This window comes from Tursiops truncatus, chromosome 5 (genome assembly GCF_011762595.2).
Source record: "Tursiops truncatus isolate mTurTru1 chromosome 5, mTurTru1.mat.Y, whole genome shotgun sequence".
Lineage (NCBI taxonomy): Eukaryota > Metazoa > Chordata > Mammalia > Artiodactyla > Delphinidae > Tursiops > Tursiops truncatus.
Genome location: NC_047038.1, coordinates 25,609,550 through 25,629,363, shown reverse-complemented (window position 1 = coordinate 25,629,363; position 19,814 = coordinate 25,609,550). Strand labels below are relative to the sequence as shown.

The window sequence follows — 19,814 nt, the reverse complement described above, 5'->3', positions numbered from 1 at the left end:
TTAGCATGATTTTACAACATAGGAATGTTTTGTTTCTTTAGTAGTCATTCCAGTGTTAGAACTGCTGTGAGGGAGTTGGTAGAAAATTAATGCACATTTTAAACAATAACAACAACAAAAGTGGTATATCTGAAAATATGTGCTTTTTTCCCCCCCCCGCACATGTAACTTATTATTGTAATACAAGTTATATTCATGGAGGAAGAAAAGATTTCAACAACAAATATCTAATAGTCTGGAAAATTTGCCCACAACCTTTAAAATAGTCTACATGCTTGTATTATAAATATCTTCATCTAGGCCAGTCTTATTTATTGTGACTGTTCGTTTTGTGTTATGGTTTGTGTACTCACTGATGAAAGGGCTTCTAGCCAAAGTTGTGAATTCAAAATACAGCAACTCAATAAAAAGTTTAATTAATCAGGACATGAGCAAAGTATATAAAGCTCTCACATGCTGAAGAAAGTATAAAATGTTCTAATTGAAAGTGTCATCTCATGGGTGAAATACCAATGAAAGCCATCCTTCAGCTCTTTTACTGCATTTCTCATGCACTTGTCCTTCAGCACATGAGAAAATATCACGGGAAAAAAAATGCCTGATGAGCCATAGGTGTATCAGAAAATAAGTCTAAACCATATTCATACATAATGATTATTTGGAAAACAAACGAACTACACAGGTAGAATATTTGAAGGTAATAATGACAGTGCTTCTGAACAATAAATCAGTTCAAGGTTGCTATGCAGTGTAAAATAATTTGAATCAAGCCAAAGCCCTTTTTTATAACTTAATTCAGGAGTTAATTAGGCAAAGCCACAAAAAGTAGAAATTAAAAATCAGATATCACAACTGTGATATATAAGCTGCAAGTTGTCAAAAATGTGATGTCTGGGGCTTCCCTGGTGGCTCAGTGGTTGAGAGTCCGCCTGCCGATGCAGGGGACACGGGTTCGTGCCCCGGTCCGGGAAGATCCCACATGCTGCGGAGCGGCTGGGCCCGTGAGCCATTGCTGCTGAGCCTGCGCGTCCGGAGCCTGTGCTCCGCAATGGGAGAGGCCATAACAGTGAGAGGCCCACGTACCGCAAAAACAAAAAAACAAACAAACAAACAAAAATGTGATGTCTGTTGAACAGTTTTTAAATTGATAGATAAAACTTTAGCCCATAAGTCTAATTAAATGAGCAACTGTAGGGTCTCTTTGAGGATCATGGCATAAAGATGATCCACAGGGGTGAAGAACAATTCAAATAATGAACTTGCATGGGTGTCTAAATATTTCACAAAGCCAAACAATCAAATACCATATGACCATGTGTTTCATGACAAAAAAAAAAAAAAAAAAAGAATGTAAACAGCACAGTTGGCTGTTCTTACCTGTTTTTTGTGGCCCAATTACAAGGAATTTTGGTAAGTGGTCACAAGTTTTCTCTCTGGACCAGATGTCTTTGTGTCTTTTATCATCACATGGATTCTGCAAGAAGGAAGAATAATGAATCTTACTGTGTAATGAATGCCTAGCTCTGTTCCATAAAAATTGCTCAAAAGACAGGATCAACTTCTTGCCTGATACCTTAGAACTAGGAGTTAGACCTTGTTCTTGTTCTGGTTCTTTGGTTTCTAAATTGGCACCTTCCTTTCCTTCATGGTTAGAGCTCAGCATCAAGTCGCTCCTGCCATCATCCTTCTGAGCCTTGGCTACGTTCTAACTGCTGAGATTCCACTCTGTCTCTGAATTCATGTTTTACTTCAGTACACCTGAGCCTTAACTTGTCTCTACCTGGTTTGAATGTAGTTTCTCAGTTTTCTGTGCTCTGCCCTAATCGTTCCTATTTTTTTTTTTTTTTTCCCTAGTGGCTTGAAAGCCATCCTTCAAGTCCAAACTTGGCCAGCTTTTCCTTTCCTTTTCACACTATGTGCTATTCTCTGCTGATCCAGATAATCTCTTAGTTTGGCCCTCCCCCACAAGCAGATACCATGAGATCATTATTTCTAGCCCCTACTTCCCTCCTGAACTCTAGACCAATATTTTAAATTGAATATGTGTCACTGTTGTATAGATATGGTGAGGAAATGCCAGACCTAACATAGCCATCTGTCCAATTTTATCCCCATCTCAACATTCTTCTGTGATGCTCTCCATTCCATTCAAGTGACCAGATTCATCATCCAATTCATGACACTTCTGAGAATTAAAAGAGCCCTTAAATGAAAGTGATACAATTTTTGAAATATCTATTGACTGACCAATTGGTTTTATTATATTGGTAATGAAATTAATAATTATATTCAAAAATCATTTTTACAAATAAAATTCTTTCTAAAAATATGTTAACCATTAAAACAATTATAATTTTACATTTATTATTCAAATATTAAAAATAGCATTAGATGAATAATCATTTATGGTTCACATTTATATACTTTAATCAGTTTTTTAGCCATATCTTCTCTAATATCACATCAGGGGCCTATTACCTTTGCTGGGTTTTCAAAGCCCAGTGGTCTGGAGCATGCTGGGACATGCCCTCCAAGGTACAGGCTGTGTTATTGTACTTTGCAACTCCTACTACTAAGATAGAAGCACAGTGCTGGATGGGCTTCTTTGGGTTTTGGACGCAGCATTTTTTTTTTTTGCCCTAGGAATTATTGCTCTGAGTCACCGACCAGATGATGCAGAAACCTGCTAATTTTGAGTGGAACCCAGAAAAAGAAAGAAACCTACAAGAGGTAAGACTGAGGTCCAAGCAGCCCTCCCACTTGGGCCATACATCCTGCCAGACCCATGGTACCATGGCATCTATGGTATAAAATGACATCAAAGAGAGTTGTGGTCAAGTCCCACAAGAGAATCACAGTGTACTCCCCTAAGGTTCTGCAGCAAGGTGTTGCTGGGTCCTGGAAGAGATAATGCTTGTCATGGATTTTCAAAGTGATCATGTGGCCATTAATTGGCCATCATAAGCTGAGTATTGACAGACCAACCAAGTCATAAGTTCAAGTGTACCCAGTAGCAATTCATTGTAAGATGGGGTGGTGCATCCAGAACTGATTTCAAGAAGATACAAAAGCTATAAGTTAACTTTATAAACAAGTGCCCAGACCCCATGTCACCTATCACTGTTCCACTCATGCCTCTATATCCGCTCATTCTTATAGTTTCATGGAAGGTCCTCTATAATCTGCTGATGAAGAGGGGAAAACCCTAGCTTGGTTTGTAGGTAGGTTGACCCATATGTTGGTAGAAACCTAAAGTGGACTGCAGCTGCCCTACAGGCCCATTCAGGGAGGTTCCTAAAAACAAATGGTTAAGGGAAAGTGTCCAATTGGCAAAGTTCTGGACAGTGTCTCTGGCCATCCACATTTTTGCAAATAGACTAGTAGCCCAAGGTAAGGGTATAGTGGACTAATAAGCAGTGATGAATGGGTTAGCCAAGGAACTTAAAGGAGCAAGACAGGAATATTAGGGCTACTAAGTTCTAGGGAAGAGGCAGGTGGATGGACCTGTGATAGCGACCAAAACGTGTGATAATCTTTGTGTTACCCACTGATGTACACCAGAGAGTATCCAATGTAGAAGTGCTGAACAACCAAGCAGTCAGATGATTTAGCCAGCTCCCAGCACTCCCACATGTCATGTAACCTCTGTTCTCAACCAACCCAGTGCTGAAGCAATGGGCTTATGAATGGAGAAGCTGTGGTAGCAAGATGGAAGCCATTCCTGGGCTTCCTCCCCCCAAGTCTGCTTTAGTTACAGCTGCTGCTGAATACCTGACGTGTCAGTAACAGAGGCCAGTTCTAAGTCCCAGAAATAGCACTCTCCTACCACTTAGTAGAAAACGGATTACATTGGACACTTCCATCCTTCAAAGGGCAGTGACTCATCCTGATCTCACCTGACACATATTCAGAGTATGAATTTACCTTCTCTGCTTACATAGCCTTAGCCATCATCACTATGCAAGGCCTCATGGAGTGTCTGACTCATTGACACGGTGTCTCACATAATATTGCTTCAGGTAAAGGGACCACTCTTGACAAAGTGAAGTGTGATAGTAGGCTTCTGCCCATGGGAGTCAGTGGTCCTATCACGCCTCACTATCCAGAGCTGCTGGCCTGATAGAGTGGTGAAAGACCGCATGAAAGATACAGTTGAAGTACCAGCTTGGAGATACACTGTACTTCTTTTTTTTTTTTTTTTTTTTTTTTTTGCGGTATGCGGGCCTCTCACTGCTATGGCCTCTCCCGTTGCGGAGCACAGGCTCCGGATGCGCAGGCTCAGCGGCCATGGCTCACGGGCCTAGCCGCTCTGCGGCATGTGGGATCTTCCCAGACTGGGGCACGAACCCACGTCCCCTGCATCGGCAGGCAGACTCTCAACCACTGCGCCACCAGGGAAGCCCACACTGTACTTCTTAAATCAAAAGCTGTTGGTTGGTGCTGTGTCTCCAAAGGGTAGTGTAGCTGTGTCTAGGAATTAAGGAGTCGATGTAGGAGTGGACCCATCCACCATCATTTCTAATGGCTTCATTAGAGAATTTGTGCTTTCCATCTCCACAACTTTAAGGTCTACTGGTCTAGGAGTTCTGGTTCCCAGAGGAGAGATGCTTTAGTGTGGATCACCACACTAAAAGTTGCAGCTTGTACCCATTCACTTTGGCTTTCTTGTGCCAGTAGACCATCAGGCATGGAAATGAGTTACCATCCTGATAGGGACAATTGACTCTGATCATCATGAGATGTAGAACAGCTATTATACAGGGAGAAATATCTTTGGCACTCAAATAATTCACTAGGTTACTTGTTGATACTTCCGTGCCCAATTTTAATAATTGAGAAAGCAGAGCCACCACAGCCTGATTAGGGTTGGGCTGGGCACCAGATCAGAGTCTACCACAGTGCACTCCTTGCTTCACAAATTAAGTTATCTTTATCCAGGCACAGGCTTCCTCTGTCATAATTCCTAGGGAAATTTACAAGAAAAGAATTAGTGAGACAAACTAGAACTGTTGCTACTGCAGTTGGTCCTGAGACTGTACCTGACCCACAGGGCCAGCCATCTAGACCAGCAGAAGTGCTAACCACAGGTGGGGGAAATCCAGAATAGGGGATAGAGGTGGGAGAAACTGTGCACTGGTTTCAGCTTTGGAGCCAACTGCAGCAACAAGGTTGCAGTTTCTCCTAATGACCTTCCTCTTACAGGTTTCCCCAGGAATAATGCTCACGATTGTGGAAAAATTGTTCCTGGGTGAATCAGTGCAATGTGAGAAGCAAGTATAGCTATGTGGTACAAGGTATGGACAGGGGTGTGTGGCGGACTGAGTGCTCTTTCCTCCACTGAAGGAAAAACCTTATCTCTGGCCAATGCAACACCTTATCCCCATTCCCACCCCACTTCCGCCCCCAGCTGGGGAGATTGAGTATTGCCCTTGGCCAATAGGAGCTACCCGACAGGAAGTCGTGCATCCCCTCCCGACACTCCAGAGGTGGCCCGTGTCCAGTGACTGACTGATACAGGGGTGTAAAAGCCTGACCAGCTTGCTTCAAGGTGAGACAACTTGTGTAATTGGCTCTCTCCCTGCAGATCCAGTCAAGGATCCAGACTTTTCCTAAGACCACATCCACGCTCTGCTTTTTCCTGTTCTACATTTTCCCTTATAAGCTTTTCCTGAAAGCGCTTCCTCAGTAAATCATTGAACCAGAGCCCTATCTCAGAATTGATCCCAGTGCACTTTCCATTACCATCTTCCATTGGAAGAAGAACAGAGTGCAATATAGAGAGACCAGTTATGTATGCATTGTGTGAGAATTCGCCTTGCAAAAGGTTAGGCTATATATCTTGGATTTCTTGATGAATTCATCTATAGAAACTGTGATAAAAGGAGTTAATTACAAGCCAATAAACTCAACATTTCTTATTTTACATAAAGATGAAATTTTATTTTATTTTTACTGGTGTCTCTGTTTTCTGCAATCTTTCATTCAGTGTTCAATCGCCAATCCTCTTGTGGTCTAGCTTCAGCTTAACTCTCTAAACGTAATTTTCACTAGAGCACAGAAGCCTAAACTATCTTGTCTCCTTTTCTTCCTTCAGTAACAGAGCATCCTCTTGTTCAGTCTCTGGGTTCTCAGCTACAGACTGTATTTCACAGTGTCTCTTGAATTTAGCTTTCTTCCTATGAATCATTTCAGTTTAAGGAAAGGGAGCCAAAAGGACGTAAAGTATCTTCTTAAGGATAAACTTGCTCTCCCTAGATTTTTCCTTTCCTACTTACTGCCAGCTCTAAAATGGCTACACTTGCAGCATGTGCCTTGGACTCAGAGGTGGAAGCCATACATATGTTGAATACCTGCCAACCTGGGGCCCTGGATAATCATGTGGAACGGAGCTGTCTAACTCTCGTAGACTGCTTGCCCATTTTTAGACAGTTGTATGAGGGAGAAATAGATTTCTACTTTATTTAGCCACTGTAGTTTTGGAGTGTCATCATTATAGCAACATTGCCTATATTCTCGCTCAATGTGTTTCAAAACACTTTGCGAGAAGGTAAAAAAAAAACTTGTGTCAGAATGTCAATTACTGCACTGCATGCTTCAACAAGAACATCCTGTTACAGGAAAAAAAGAAGATTCCGGATGATGCAACCAGCTGCTTAGTGGTATAGATTGTTTATATGTTGGCACAAACTTCTTGTCTCATGGCGAATCAGCAACAAATAATTCAAGACTGTTCGTGGACCACACTTTGAGTAGCACTGCTGTGAATTAACAGCTGCCAACACCAACCTAAAGCTTCAGTTCTACTGTGTTCCCTACTATAGATATACCTGCACCTGAATCTTTGAATTATTTATCTTTCTGTGCAATGCTCTTATTTTTCCCCCACAATACAGAGTCATAATCTTGCCAGTTCTTCTTGCTGAAGCTAATATCCACCATAAACCTTTCCTATTTATTTTGGAGGGGCAGCATAGCCCAGTTGTTAAGAGTGTGAGCTCAGGAGAGAGACTGTCTGTGTCTTAAGGAATTGTCCTAAACTCTCTGGACCTCAGATTCCTATAATAAAAAATGATTGATATTATCTACCTTGCATATAGGTATATATATGCATAAATATAAATATATTGCATAAATATATTAAATGAGGGGCTTCCCTGGTGGCGCAGTGGCTGAGAGTCTGCCTGCCGATGCAGGGGACGCGGGTTCGTGTCCCGGTCCGGGAAGATCCCACATGCTGCGGAGCAGCTGGGCCCGTGAGCCATGGCCGCTGAGCCTGCGCGTCCGGAGCCTGTGCCCCGCAACAGGAGAGGCCACAACAGTGAGAGGCCCGCGTACCGCAAAAAAAAAAAAAAAAAAAAAAAAAAAAAAAAAAGAAAACAAACAAACAAAAATATATATATTAAATGAGTTAATATATTTTAAATGATTAAATCGTGCTCTATGAAAGAAAATGCTTATTCTGTAATCCCACATTAACTTTTTTCTTTCCTTTGCCTAGATTAGTTAGGCAGTTGGAGCAGCAGAAGATTACTCTTGCTGATGGACTGGTTTCTTGCAGATAGCCATGCTAAGAACTGACTTCCTGGTGCTTGTCAGAAGCACCAGCACCTAAGGTGCCCCTCCTCACAGCCAGATGGCTAGACTTCTGGGATACCCGATAAGGAAATGGCTTGGAGTTTCTTCAGGCAAACCAGAAGCTGTGGGCTGTCTTACCAGATGACCCAAAGACTCCTATATAATCCTAATTCAGTTTATTTCTGGATATTCTTGCTATATGGCTACTGCAACTCTCCAATTCATTGTTTTAGCACTTGTCATCCTTCAGGGCTCAATTCAAATATCACCCCACATGAGATGTCTGCCCTGATGAGCAGAGCCAAAGCACTTCCTTTTGTTCCTGTCTCTCTATAACAGCTTCCTGCCGTATTTTCTTCACTGCATTTCAGTACCTGAAATTATTTTATTCAAGGATGTGTTTCTAGTAATAGTATATAATATGAAAACTAATAGTATAGTTGTATCTATAATAATTATATTCAACTAGAATGTAAGTGCTCTGAAGAGAAGACCTCTTGTCTTCTTTTTTTTAATAGATTTTATTTATTTATTTTTGGCTGCTTTGGGTCTTCATTGCTGCTCATGGGCTTTCTCTAGTTGCAGCGATTGAGCTTCTCATTGTTGTGGCTTCTCTTGTTGTGGAGCACGGGCTCTAGACACACAGGCTTCAGTAGTTGTGGCACGTGGGCTCAGTAGTTGTGGCTCACGGACTCTAGAGAACAGTCTCAGTAGTTGCAGTGCACGGGCTCAGTTGCCCCGTGGCATGTGGGATCCTCCTGGATCAGGGCTCAAACCCGTGTCCCCTGCATTGGCAGGCAGATTCTTAACCACTGTGCCACCAGGGAAGCCCGACCTCTGTCTTCTTGATTGCTACAATCTAATACATAAGACGTGCTTGATAATTATGGACTGAAGGATCAATTAACTGCCTTGGGACAGGCACCATAAACATTTAGTAACAAGCATAGGCAGATTTTGATATATGTTTAAAAATTAACATAACATGAACTGTGTAGATATTTTACTTCTCAAACATCCACAAAAAAATCATTCACAGTTGCCAGTGATGTTCTTCATGGTGGTCCCAGAAGCTAGGTCTTGCCATTTACTCACACCATCACTTTAGAACTTAAAATTTTTTTTCCTCATATTATCATTTAACTGCTTCATTTGCAAAGAATTTTGCTTTTCAACTGTATTTTAGATGTTAAGCAATAGGAAAGCAGTTTCCATTACCTATTCCCCATATATAACTCAACAAACAAAAATCAGAGAAGGTGTTCAGTTCATTTGCTCAAATGGTTTCTTTATGCTCAGCAAAGTGGATGAGCAAACTGATCAATTATTCAGTGCCACTGTTGAAAGTCAAAGCCTTTTGTGCAACCTCTCTTCGTTCTGTAGGTTCAACTAGACCAATTTTATTCTTTATTGCAATACACGTTTTTGCCATTCAAATTTCTGCATGCAAAACTGGCAAAGTAAAACTCTCATGGGACTTCCCTGGTGGCGCAGTGGTTAAGAATCCACCTGCCAATGCAGGGGACAGGGGTTCGATCCCTGGTCCGGGAAGATCCCACATGCTGTGGAGCAACTAAGCCCGTGCGCCACAGCTACTGAGCCCTGCGCCACAACTACTGAAGCCTGCGTGCTCTAGGGCCCATGTGCTGCAACTACTGAGCCCACGTGCTGCAACTACTGAAGCCTGTGTGCCTAGATCCCGTGCTCCACAACGAAGAGTAGCTCCCACTCGCCACAACTAGAGAAAGCCCACGTGCAGCAACGAAGACCCAACGCAGCAAAAAAAAAAAAAAAAAAACTTTCACAGAAATAATAGGCAGATTGATAAGATTTGGAAAGAGTTTCCTTTGACTTTAACACACTGAACATAGATAAACACTTATTTTGGTAGACAAAGACACTAGTTATTTTAGTTGTACTTTCCCAGGAAGTTATACTGATAGGAGTAAACTATCAAATAAAATTACCTGGATGCTAAGATGTTATAATACTTGCTGTTCCAAATGTTTTTATTATTAACTATTCAATTTACATTACTTCAGTTTTTCCAGTAGGTATCTTATAATTGATGGCATTTGTATACGTCAATCTTGGCAGACTTTTTTAAAAAATTAATTAATTAATTTATTTTTGGCTGCACTGGGTCTTTGTTGCTGCTCAAGGGCTTTCTCTAGTTGTGGTGCGCGGGGTCTACTCTTCGTTGTGGTGTGCGGGCTTCTCATTGTGGTGTCTTCTCTTGTTGCAGAGCACAGGCTACAGGCATGTAGGCTTCAGTAGTTTTGGTGCGTGGGCTCAGTAGTTGTGGCTCGCGGGCTCTAGAGCTCAGGCTCAGTAGTTGTGGCTCATGGGCTTAGTTGCTCTGCGGCATGTGGGATCTTCCCGGACCAGAGTTTGAACCCATGTCCCCTGCACTGGCAGGTGGATTCTTAACCACTGCACCACCAGGGAAGTCCCTAGGCAGACTTTTTTTAAAACTGCATTCCTTCTATTTTATGCTGTTTTAGGGCTATCCAGGCGCCCATATTTCTTCATTTATGTCTCTTCTTAGCATGTTTTCCCTTGTAACTGTTTAATCACAACTTTAATAACAGGATGTTTGCATTTCCTATTTTATATTCTGAAAATTTTTGTTTAGACTTTTCCTACTCTGACTTTCCTTATATGGTCTGAATAACAGCTAACATAATATCTAAGTTTTATTGATCACCTTCTATATTCCAGGCACTTGCTTGACAGATTATTTCTAATCCTCAAAGCAACCTGGCAAGACAGATATTATTATCCTTTCTTTATAGCTGAGGAAGCTGAGATGCAAGGTGTTTTATTTAGGTTGTGCTGAAGGTGACACAGCACATTAGTTTCAGATTTGAAATCCAAAGCTGGGATTGTCTCTGCAGTTAAATTGTGTGCGTGTGTGTGTGTGTGTGTGTGTGTGTGTATGAGACAGAAAGAGAGAGAGAAACAGGATCCTGCAATGATTATGAAAAAAAAGGATACATTTGCATACACTTTCATACTTTGCTCCATTGTTACGGTTTTAATTCTAAAGGTCAGAAAGTTACAAAGCAATTATATCCCTATCTGATTGTTCCCCACATATCTGAAACTGTTACACAAAGTAATTTACTGTTTTTAGTATCTAGCATTATAGACATATTGAAACTTTGAAAATATTCTCAGTTAAAACTGCTTTAGGCAGTGTATATGATAACAGTGCCAGTGTAGTGAAAATGCATGTAACTAGCTCTCACACAGGTAAAGGGGATGCAAGTGGTTTCTGTACATGGAATATATGATGAGGTGAGGCAGATTTACTTTTAAGTAGACATCAGCAAAATGGACAGGAGATTCCCTGAGGTTATGAACCAGACTTAGAAAGGGCAGTAAATTCTGATGACATCATGTTACGTAGAAGGGTATGAGCACTCAGATTCTCCCTCTTGAGTAAAAATTACAAGTTCATAATCAAGCTAAAAACACATAAAAAAAATCACACTACTGACCTTATCCTGAAGTTCATATTTTTATAGAAGATATGAAGATAACTTTGGTTCTCATTAGATCTGGTTATTCCAACCTACCTGCCTTTTCTCTACTAAGAATCTGCTCTGCTCACTGCTTCTATACATCCTTCCCTGAGAAGAACACCATGGAATTATCAGTTAGACTGATTATCCCCTCTCAAGTCATGTGCCTTTTCCAGATAACAAGGCGATCTCTAGACCTTAATAGCTGAAACATTAAAAATGCCCAGTGCTCATGGTAGAAGGATTATTTTGTTAATTAGAAACATTCCCAGGTTACTGGTTTTCTCTCTATCCCCCTGCTTACTTTCTGCTGTTCTGACCTCACTGTTTAATGAAGAATGCTACGAAAGATATTTTTGTTTTTCTTTTTAAATTCTTCTGCTTCCTACTATCTGGATGTGTTGGGTTAAATTTTATTCTGCTTATTAATTTTGGCATGTACATGTCTTTAAACAAAATCCTTTTCCAAATCGGCATTATACAAGCTGGTGACTTTCAGTTTTTTTGTCTCTCAATGTCATTTAAGCTTAATACAATCCACGGACACTGATGAGGAATTTTAATAGGTTACGGATGTGTATTCTCAGTGCTTCAATCAGCAAATCCATATGGAGAAACTCTGAGACACACACCATCCTTACAGAGACTCGACTCTACCTGTACACCATGTAAGCTAGGGAGTCCTTCAGCTCCTTGGAAACGCCTTTCCTTTCTGCGTGCACTGATCCGTAATGAATGCTCTCTCCACAGAACTCCTGTAGCACTTGATAGTCTGATTCATACTCAGACTTTTCTACCAAAGTACTCTGATTACAGAGGCACATAAATGCCAACCTCTGGGGGTGGAAGTGGGTAAAAGGGACCTGTGGTTCATGTGTGGATCCGGGGTAATAACGCCACGAGAGTTGCTTTAAGCACAGACTACCTCTGATTTATCCTAAACCCCTATGCATTCTTCACCATATTACACCACCTTTATTTCAATAAATGTATACTATTTGTATTTTCCAATGAAATAGTCTCAAAAGCAAAACTGACCCCAGGAGAAGGTGACAAGTTTACTCTGTAGCTCTGGGTATCTTCAAACAGATAACTGCACACTCTCGCATACAATACCTTATATTATTACTTACTGTTATAAGAATATCCTGTCAGGGAATCTGGATAACCAACTCAATGAAAGAAACTATATTTTTAAACTCTTATTAATAGGTTGGTCTCATATAATGTATTCACTCATAGTATGACATTTTTAGTATGAAATTAAAGTTATCAGACATTTCTGTAGGGCACACACAAAAAATTCAGTTTTTTATTGTTATACTTGGATTAGGGGTTCAAAATATACTTATTTTATGATGATTTTGATTCATAAAGTATGAAAGTATTATAACAATTTACATTTAATTTAATTTAATTTAATTTAATTTTATTTTATGAGCTACCTGCAAGTAGTTTTTCCATGACAAAACCTCAGTAAGTTCTACGCTAGGTTCTAGGTTACAAACACGAATGAATAAACACAGTCTCACTCCTTAAGGACTGCATGAGCTGGTGTATGACAAGCACAAGTGTCTGCAATACCATAAGGTAAGTGCAATAATAGAGTGATAAATAGGTATAGAGTGGAAAAGAGAGGAAAAAATTTGAAGACAAATTTTTGATGTCATTTTGTTCACATAACCAGATGCTATTATGGTTTGTAAATTACACGAAGGCAAAGACCTTTCTTTTTATTATGTAGGTACTTCAGAAGCATAGGTTGCAAAAACTCACACTGAATACCCCATCAGATTCTTCAGAGGTCACAAGGTATTCCTGATATTTCATTCTACACAGACAGTCGATGGTAGAAGTAGATTTATTTTTCTAAATGTAAAACTATCATCTTGGTGTGGTTGGGACTACACTGGCTTAGAAATAAGGCAACTTGAACTTTAGTCCTGACTTGTCCCTAATAAGCCACGTGACTTAGAACAAGATATTTCACCTCCTTAAGTGTCTAAAATGAGTAAGTTGGGCTAGATGTCCCTAACTTCTCCTGCTCTTACAAACTGTAATTCTCTGCATCAGCATTCCTTCAATAGACACAAACTAATAGAATCTACAATGTGTATGTCACTAGACCCTGTGATATGTTTATGTCACAGACGTTCAAATCTCATCGTTTCTAAGCTGGAGTTGGATGATTTCACGGCTACAATCAACTAAGGTACTAACTCCCTAAGGTCAGCACACTGTGGCTTTACTTCCCTACTTCTTTAATCCTGGAGACACTGGCCTGGAAAGAGAGAAACTGAAGCTCTTTTTTTTTTTGAAACTGCAGCTCTTTGACCATAGTCTTGGTCACACAGGCAAGCAGGAAACCACATCACGCTTGGCATGTTTATTGATAGTGAGACTCGGGAGTGACTGACTGAAGATTGAGACTGAGCTAACCTGACAGCTTGAGAGCTTAAAAGCATTGATTAGTGAATGTGCAAGAATCTGACCTTCCAACTGCCTCCATGTTGTGGTTTTGGTTTCTATAATAAGAGGTTAAAAAAAAAAAAAGAGGAAACCTTATTCTTTTATGCTTTGTAGTGATTATTCTACCCAAACAAAAAGGGACATGAATTAACAGAAACCCATGAGTATAATTTTAAGAATCTTACACACCAGGGACTATACTGAGGAGGATATACTCAAGGGATAGAGTTCCGTGTGTGTCCTCAGCACATATTCTCATAGTAAACAACTCCGAAAGACTCCACTTCCAGTGAAGGGCACACATACATTCTGCATTGTACTTACCATGCTGTCCATTGACAGATATTCATATTGCATGTTTTAATTAGGTGACAAAGCAGTTTTCACATATATGGTAGTTGGTGCTAATGAAAATTTACATAAGGAACCAAAGGGAATTAAATAGATGTTAAGATTATCATTTTGCATGTTTTCTTTTTATTTGTGGTAATAAAAAAGTGTGAATTGAAAATCTAAGGAAAGATAACTTTTTAAAAGTGAAATGCACTAAATAAAAAGGTATGTTTATAAATACAATAAAGTACCTGCGACATTTAATTTAGAGAATGTATAGCAATGGCAGTGACATAATATTAATCGATCCTAACTCTGTAGGGTTGTGATGAATGGACTAAAAAACATTTAATTAGGGCTTCCCTGGTGGCACAGTGGTTGAGAGTCCGCCTGCCGGTGCAGGAGACATGGGATCGTGCCCCAGTCCGGGAAGATCCCACATGCCGCGGAGCGGCTGGGCCCGTGAGCCGTGGCCACCGAGCCTGCGCGTCCGGAGTGCTCCGCAACGGGAGAGGCCACAACAGTGAGAGGCCCGCGTACCGCAAAAAAACCCTCAAAAACAAAAAACATTTAATTAGTGTTGGTTATGCTGAAATGTTTTTTGTAAAATTAAATTCATGTTGTATAAAGGACATGATGATAACGCCTTTAGCTGTTTTACTTGATGTTAGAAATACAAATATGAGAAGAGGAGAAAACCACCAGGGAAAGGAACTCAAAAGTATTATGCACTTTATCTTTACCTGATCATTTGCAGTTTTCTAACACCCTTTATGACTGGCAAAGTTTATCAGATTTGTTTCAGTAAGTCTACTGTTCTCAAAATCTCATGTATGTGAATAATTCCCTGTTCAACTTAACCACTATTTTGCTTTCTATTCCTTGTTTTCTTTCTTAAATATATTTGAGAATATATGGCACTTTTGTTAATGGGAAATGTTTGCAACTTTATTTTTCAGTCAAAAGAAACCATATAGGGCTTCCCTGGTGGCGCAGCGGTTAAGAATCTGCCTGCCAATGCGGGGGACACGGGTTCGAGCCCTGGTCTGGGAAGATCCCACATGCTGTGGAGCAACTAAGCCCGTGCACCACAGCTACTGAGCACACGTGTCACAACTACTGAAGCCCACGTGCCTAGAGCCCATGCTCCGCAACGAGAGAAGCCTCCACAGTGAGAAGCCCACGCACCACAACAAAGACACAACACAGCCAAAAAGAAAGAAAAAAAAAAAGAATAAATAAAATGAATAAATTTAAAAAGAGAAACCATACAAAGGATATAATTCATGTGATAAAACAGGAGTCTTTTAGTAAACATTTACTCTTGAGTGTTACTTAAATACTCTTATAATAAGCTGTTTTGATAATAGACATATATATGACAACAATAACAAAAATCTGTGAACTCTCTGAAGCCTCTTCTGATTAATTGTATCACTTATTAAGAACTCCCTAGGAATTTACCTCTATGATGCTATTCAAAATTAAAAGTCACACTCACAAATGTTTTGTTTGTGTATGTATATGTTCTCATGTCTTCCAAAGTGACGTAGTTCTCAAGGAATAATTCTACTTTCTCATTCTAATTTTCATTTATACCTCCAATCAACTAGCACAGTATTTCATATTTAACAAGCATTCGATCATCGTATTTAAAATCATCATAATGAGAACCTAATGTACAGCACAGGGAACTCTACTCAATGCTCTGTGGTGACCTAAATGGGAAGGAAATCTAAAAAGAGGGGATATATGTATATGTATGACTGATTCACTTTGCTTTACAGCAAGAAACTAACACAACATTGTAAAGCAACTATACTCCAATAAAAATGAATAAAAAACAAATAAAGTAAAATAAAATAAAATAATCATATTAACCAAACCTTATTGGAGTTGGCATGTCTTTGATTATATTCATTCCCTAACAAGATGAACAGTGTCACTGATACCAAAAGTATCAATAAATACAATTCTTTACTTATAAAAACTCACACAATATTAAGAAATACAAATTCTTCATAAAAAAACATTTTTTTTTTTTTTATGAAGGAAAAGAAAGAGTAGAGCTTGGGGCCATTGACTCATTTTTTAGATCATCTGTCTGCCATATTTGTTAAGTTGCTTACTTTTTATTGTTACTGTAACCATGAATTATAGATATCTTATAAATAAACGTGTGAAAAAAGAACTGATTTACTGTCAATGATTTATCAATTTTATAAGTATGTGAGCACTTCTGAGTAACTGCCACTTATGGGAGACAAAGCTTTGCCTTTATGAAATTCAACATCTACGTGGTGTGACTATATACACTACAAGAACTATGTCTTTATCTATTTATTCATCTACTTAATATATACACCAAACATATAGCTGGTCAAGCTGCTGAATAAATCATCAAAATAAAGTATGACTTACTGTAGCAGTTTTAAAACACATTTTGAAATATATAGCAGTGAATAAGAATAACAAGGAAATGTTCTGCTGACTTTGAGAGAAAATATTGCATTTTGTTTTTCTTTGCATTCTCAAGAGCAACTAGCCTTGCCTTATACATAGTAGATGCTCAATAAACATACAGTGGATGAAGTCCTGACCATATAGACACAGAGGGGCATGTAACATGAATTATGGAATAGAAACACAGGAGAGGGAGATAGGATGGTAAAAAGTCTGTTTTGCAGTGATTTCTCATTAATGAGGATGCTAGCCCTCTACTGACTACTTAGCAGGAGACCATATGATCTGCTCTCTGCAGCTAGCTTATTGATTGTGTGGGTCAATGTAATCTGATGCATAAAGAACCGAGAAAGTGGAAGGTGGCATTTTCCTAGATAAATGGTAAGAAGCAGCTCGTTTACATTTTCATGCACTGAGGCTCAGTAGCTCCCACATAAAGTTGAATTATTCATAAAAGCAATCCTAAAACTGACAATTCCTTCTTTATTAATAGATATGATCCTAGCAAAAGATTAGATTAAAAAAATGCACAAAGACATCTTAAAGATAGAATCTGTATGAGCATGAAGTAAAAATTGCTTTTCCCTTTTTTATTTAGACTATCTGTGTTGTACACACACACATCAGGGTCTAATTCTATGCTCTTAGATTATTGTGGTCCTTTGTTTCTATCTTCCTAGATACCCAATGCCTAACCATTTTACTGCTAGTTAGTGCCCACGCTAAATGCAAGCCAAAGTGATTAGCTCTGAGAAAAAACCAACAATAAAACAACATCCTCAACGCAAAACTTCCAAACTGACTGACCAACTAACAAAATCCCAGAAAAACAAATCCAAAATACGAACACTTAATCCATAAAACAAATAAAAAATATTATTGAAGAGAATGAAACTATTGGATAAAAAAGAAGTTTGCATTAAATGACAGTTTTAGTATCTCCAACAGAGTTCCTAACACAAACTCGGCACTCACAAATTGCTAGTTTCTTTTCTTTCAGCCCAGGTGAGAACGTGCAGTGTTACCTGCCAGAGAGGGTCTTTCTGCTCAGGGAAGAGCTCAAAGTACTTGTGGGCTAGTTGCACTGGAGGCAGAGTTTGCAATTTCAGGTTGGTCCAGCTCTGCGCGAAGTTGGCCAAGTTCACAAAGGTGTACAGCCCGAGGCGGTCATTCCCATAGTTTGACAAATGGGTCATGAAAATGCTGATCTGAAAAATAAATAAAAATGACCATAAATATCATATGCATATGCTCAAAAGTGGCATAGAAGCCCTAGGAAGTACCTCACCTAAACGCTGAATTTCATGAGAAGTACATTATCATTTCAGGTGGGGTGTTATGGATGGAATTGTGTACACCGCACCCACATTCATATGTTGAAACTGTATGTCCCAATGTGACTGTATTCAAAGATAGGTTCTTTAAGGAGGTACTTAAGCTTAAATGAAGTCATAAGGGTGGGACCCTAATCTGATAGGTCTGATGCCCTTATAAAAAGACACCACAGTGCGTTCCCTCCCTCTCTCTTTCTCTCTCTCCCTCTCTCTCTGTCTCTTTCTCTATCCCTCCCCCCTGCAATGCACAGAGAAGAGGCCAATTGGGAACACAGCCAGAGGGCGGCTGTCTTTAAGTCAGGAAGAGAAGTCTCACCAGAAACTGAATTTTCTGGCACCTCAATCACGGACTTCTAGCCTCCAGAACTGTGAGAAAATAAATGTCCGTTGTTTAAACCACCCGGTCTGTGGTGTCTTATTATGGCAGCTTGCAAAGACTAATACAGGTAGAAAGCCACACATTTGATTTCTATTTCAAAGTCACTCTTAAGCTCACTCTTAAAATAAAAATTGAAATTGGGATTGGCATCCCCTCACTGCCCATTAAAAGTATGGTATTACTTTACATATCAGTTTTTTCCCCCATTGTGGAATCAAAACTATCAAATCCAATAATCCAATAACTCCCAACCTAGAGAAGAACCAGAATTAGACCAGTTCTAAAATTTAAAAAACTGTTCCAGACCTTTTTTGGTATAGATATGTATACAGGTTGAAATGAAATCAAACTCAAGAAAACTTGTTTGCTTTTTTTGTGTGTGTATGATCTAATGACTCATGAGTATGAAACGTACAGTGTGGGGAATACAGTCAATAAATATTTAATATTTTTGTATGGTGATAGATGGTAACTAGACTTATCATGGTGGTCATTTTTAAATGTATAGAAATAATGAATCAATATATTGTGAACCAGGAACTAATATAGTGTGGTAGGCCAATTATATCTCAAAAACAAACAAACAAACAAATATACAAACTCATAGAAAAAGAGATCAGATCTGTGGCTACCAGAGCCGGTGGCAGGTAGTGGGTACTGGGGGAGGGGGAATTGGATGAAGGTAGTCCAAAGGTACAACATTCCAGTTCCAAGCTAAATAACTATGAGGGATGTGATGCACAATATGATAAAGATAACGAACACTGCTCTATGTTATATATGAAAGTTGGTAAGAGAGGAAATCCTAAGTTCTCATCATAAGGAGAAAATATTTCTTTGCTAATTTCGTTTTTTCTTTTTCTTTCTTTTTTTTTTTTGTGGTACGCGGGCCTCTCACTGTGGTGGCCTCTCCCGTTGCGGAGCACAGGCTCCGGAAGCGCAGGCTTAATGGCCACGGCTCACGGGCCCAGCCGCTCCGCGGCATGTGGGATCTTCCCGGACCGGGGCACAAACCCGTGTCCCCTGCACCGGCAGGCGGACTCTCAACCACTGCGCCACCACGGAAGCCCTCTAATTTCTTTAATTCTGTATCTATATAAAATGATGGATGGTCACTAAACTTATTGTGGTCATCATTTCATAATGTATGTTAAGTCAAATCACACCTTAAACTTATACACTGCTGTATGTCAATTATATCTCAATAAAACTAGAAGAAAAAAATAATAGAGCATTAGTTTGCATAAGAATTAAAAAAACAACATTCTGATAAGGTAGTGTAAGTCAAAGGTATCAGGTTCATGGAATGCCCTTTACTAGAATGCTGAAAAGGATCCTCTGAGGAAAGCCCATTAAGATGATTAAAGATACTCCTCACCAAGGTTGAAGGTGGGGAAGAGAGTGGGAGAACTTGGCCTATTCCCTGTAAATATCACCTAAAAAGTATATAGAGCTTACTATGTGCTAGGCATAAATCTAAGCCCTTTACTTGTATGGAATGATTAAGTCCTCACAACAGTCTTATAAGGTAGGTACAGTTATTGTCCCCTTCTACAGATGAAGAAACTGAGGCACAGTGAAATAATTTGTTCAAGTCTCACATCTAGTCAATGGCAGAGCAGAATTTAAAAGCTAGGCAAATCTGACACATGATATATCTGAAACCTTCACCCAAATAGTTTTATGTATAGAGTTTGACATCCCTCATTGTTTTCCATTTGCCGTTTTGAAAAT

The 19,814-nt window shown here is 39.5% G+C and overlaps 1 long non-coding RNA gene across 1 annotated transcript in view; it reads left to right on the top strand.

Moving 5' to 3' along the window:
• LOC141278754 (uncharacterized) overlaps window positions 1-16,078 on the top strand; it is a 69,820-nt gene extending 53,742 nt beyond the window's left edge. Inside the window, exons 2-3 of the long non-coding RNA XR_012331900.1 lie at window positions 2,644-2,730; window positions 14,864-16,078. This is a non-coding gene — a long non-coding RNA (uncharacterized lncRNA). The remainder of the gene's footprint in view (window positions 1-2,643; window positions 2,731-14,863) is intronic.
• The last annotated feature ends 3,736 nt before the right edge of the window (window positions 16,079-19,814 follow it).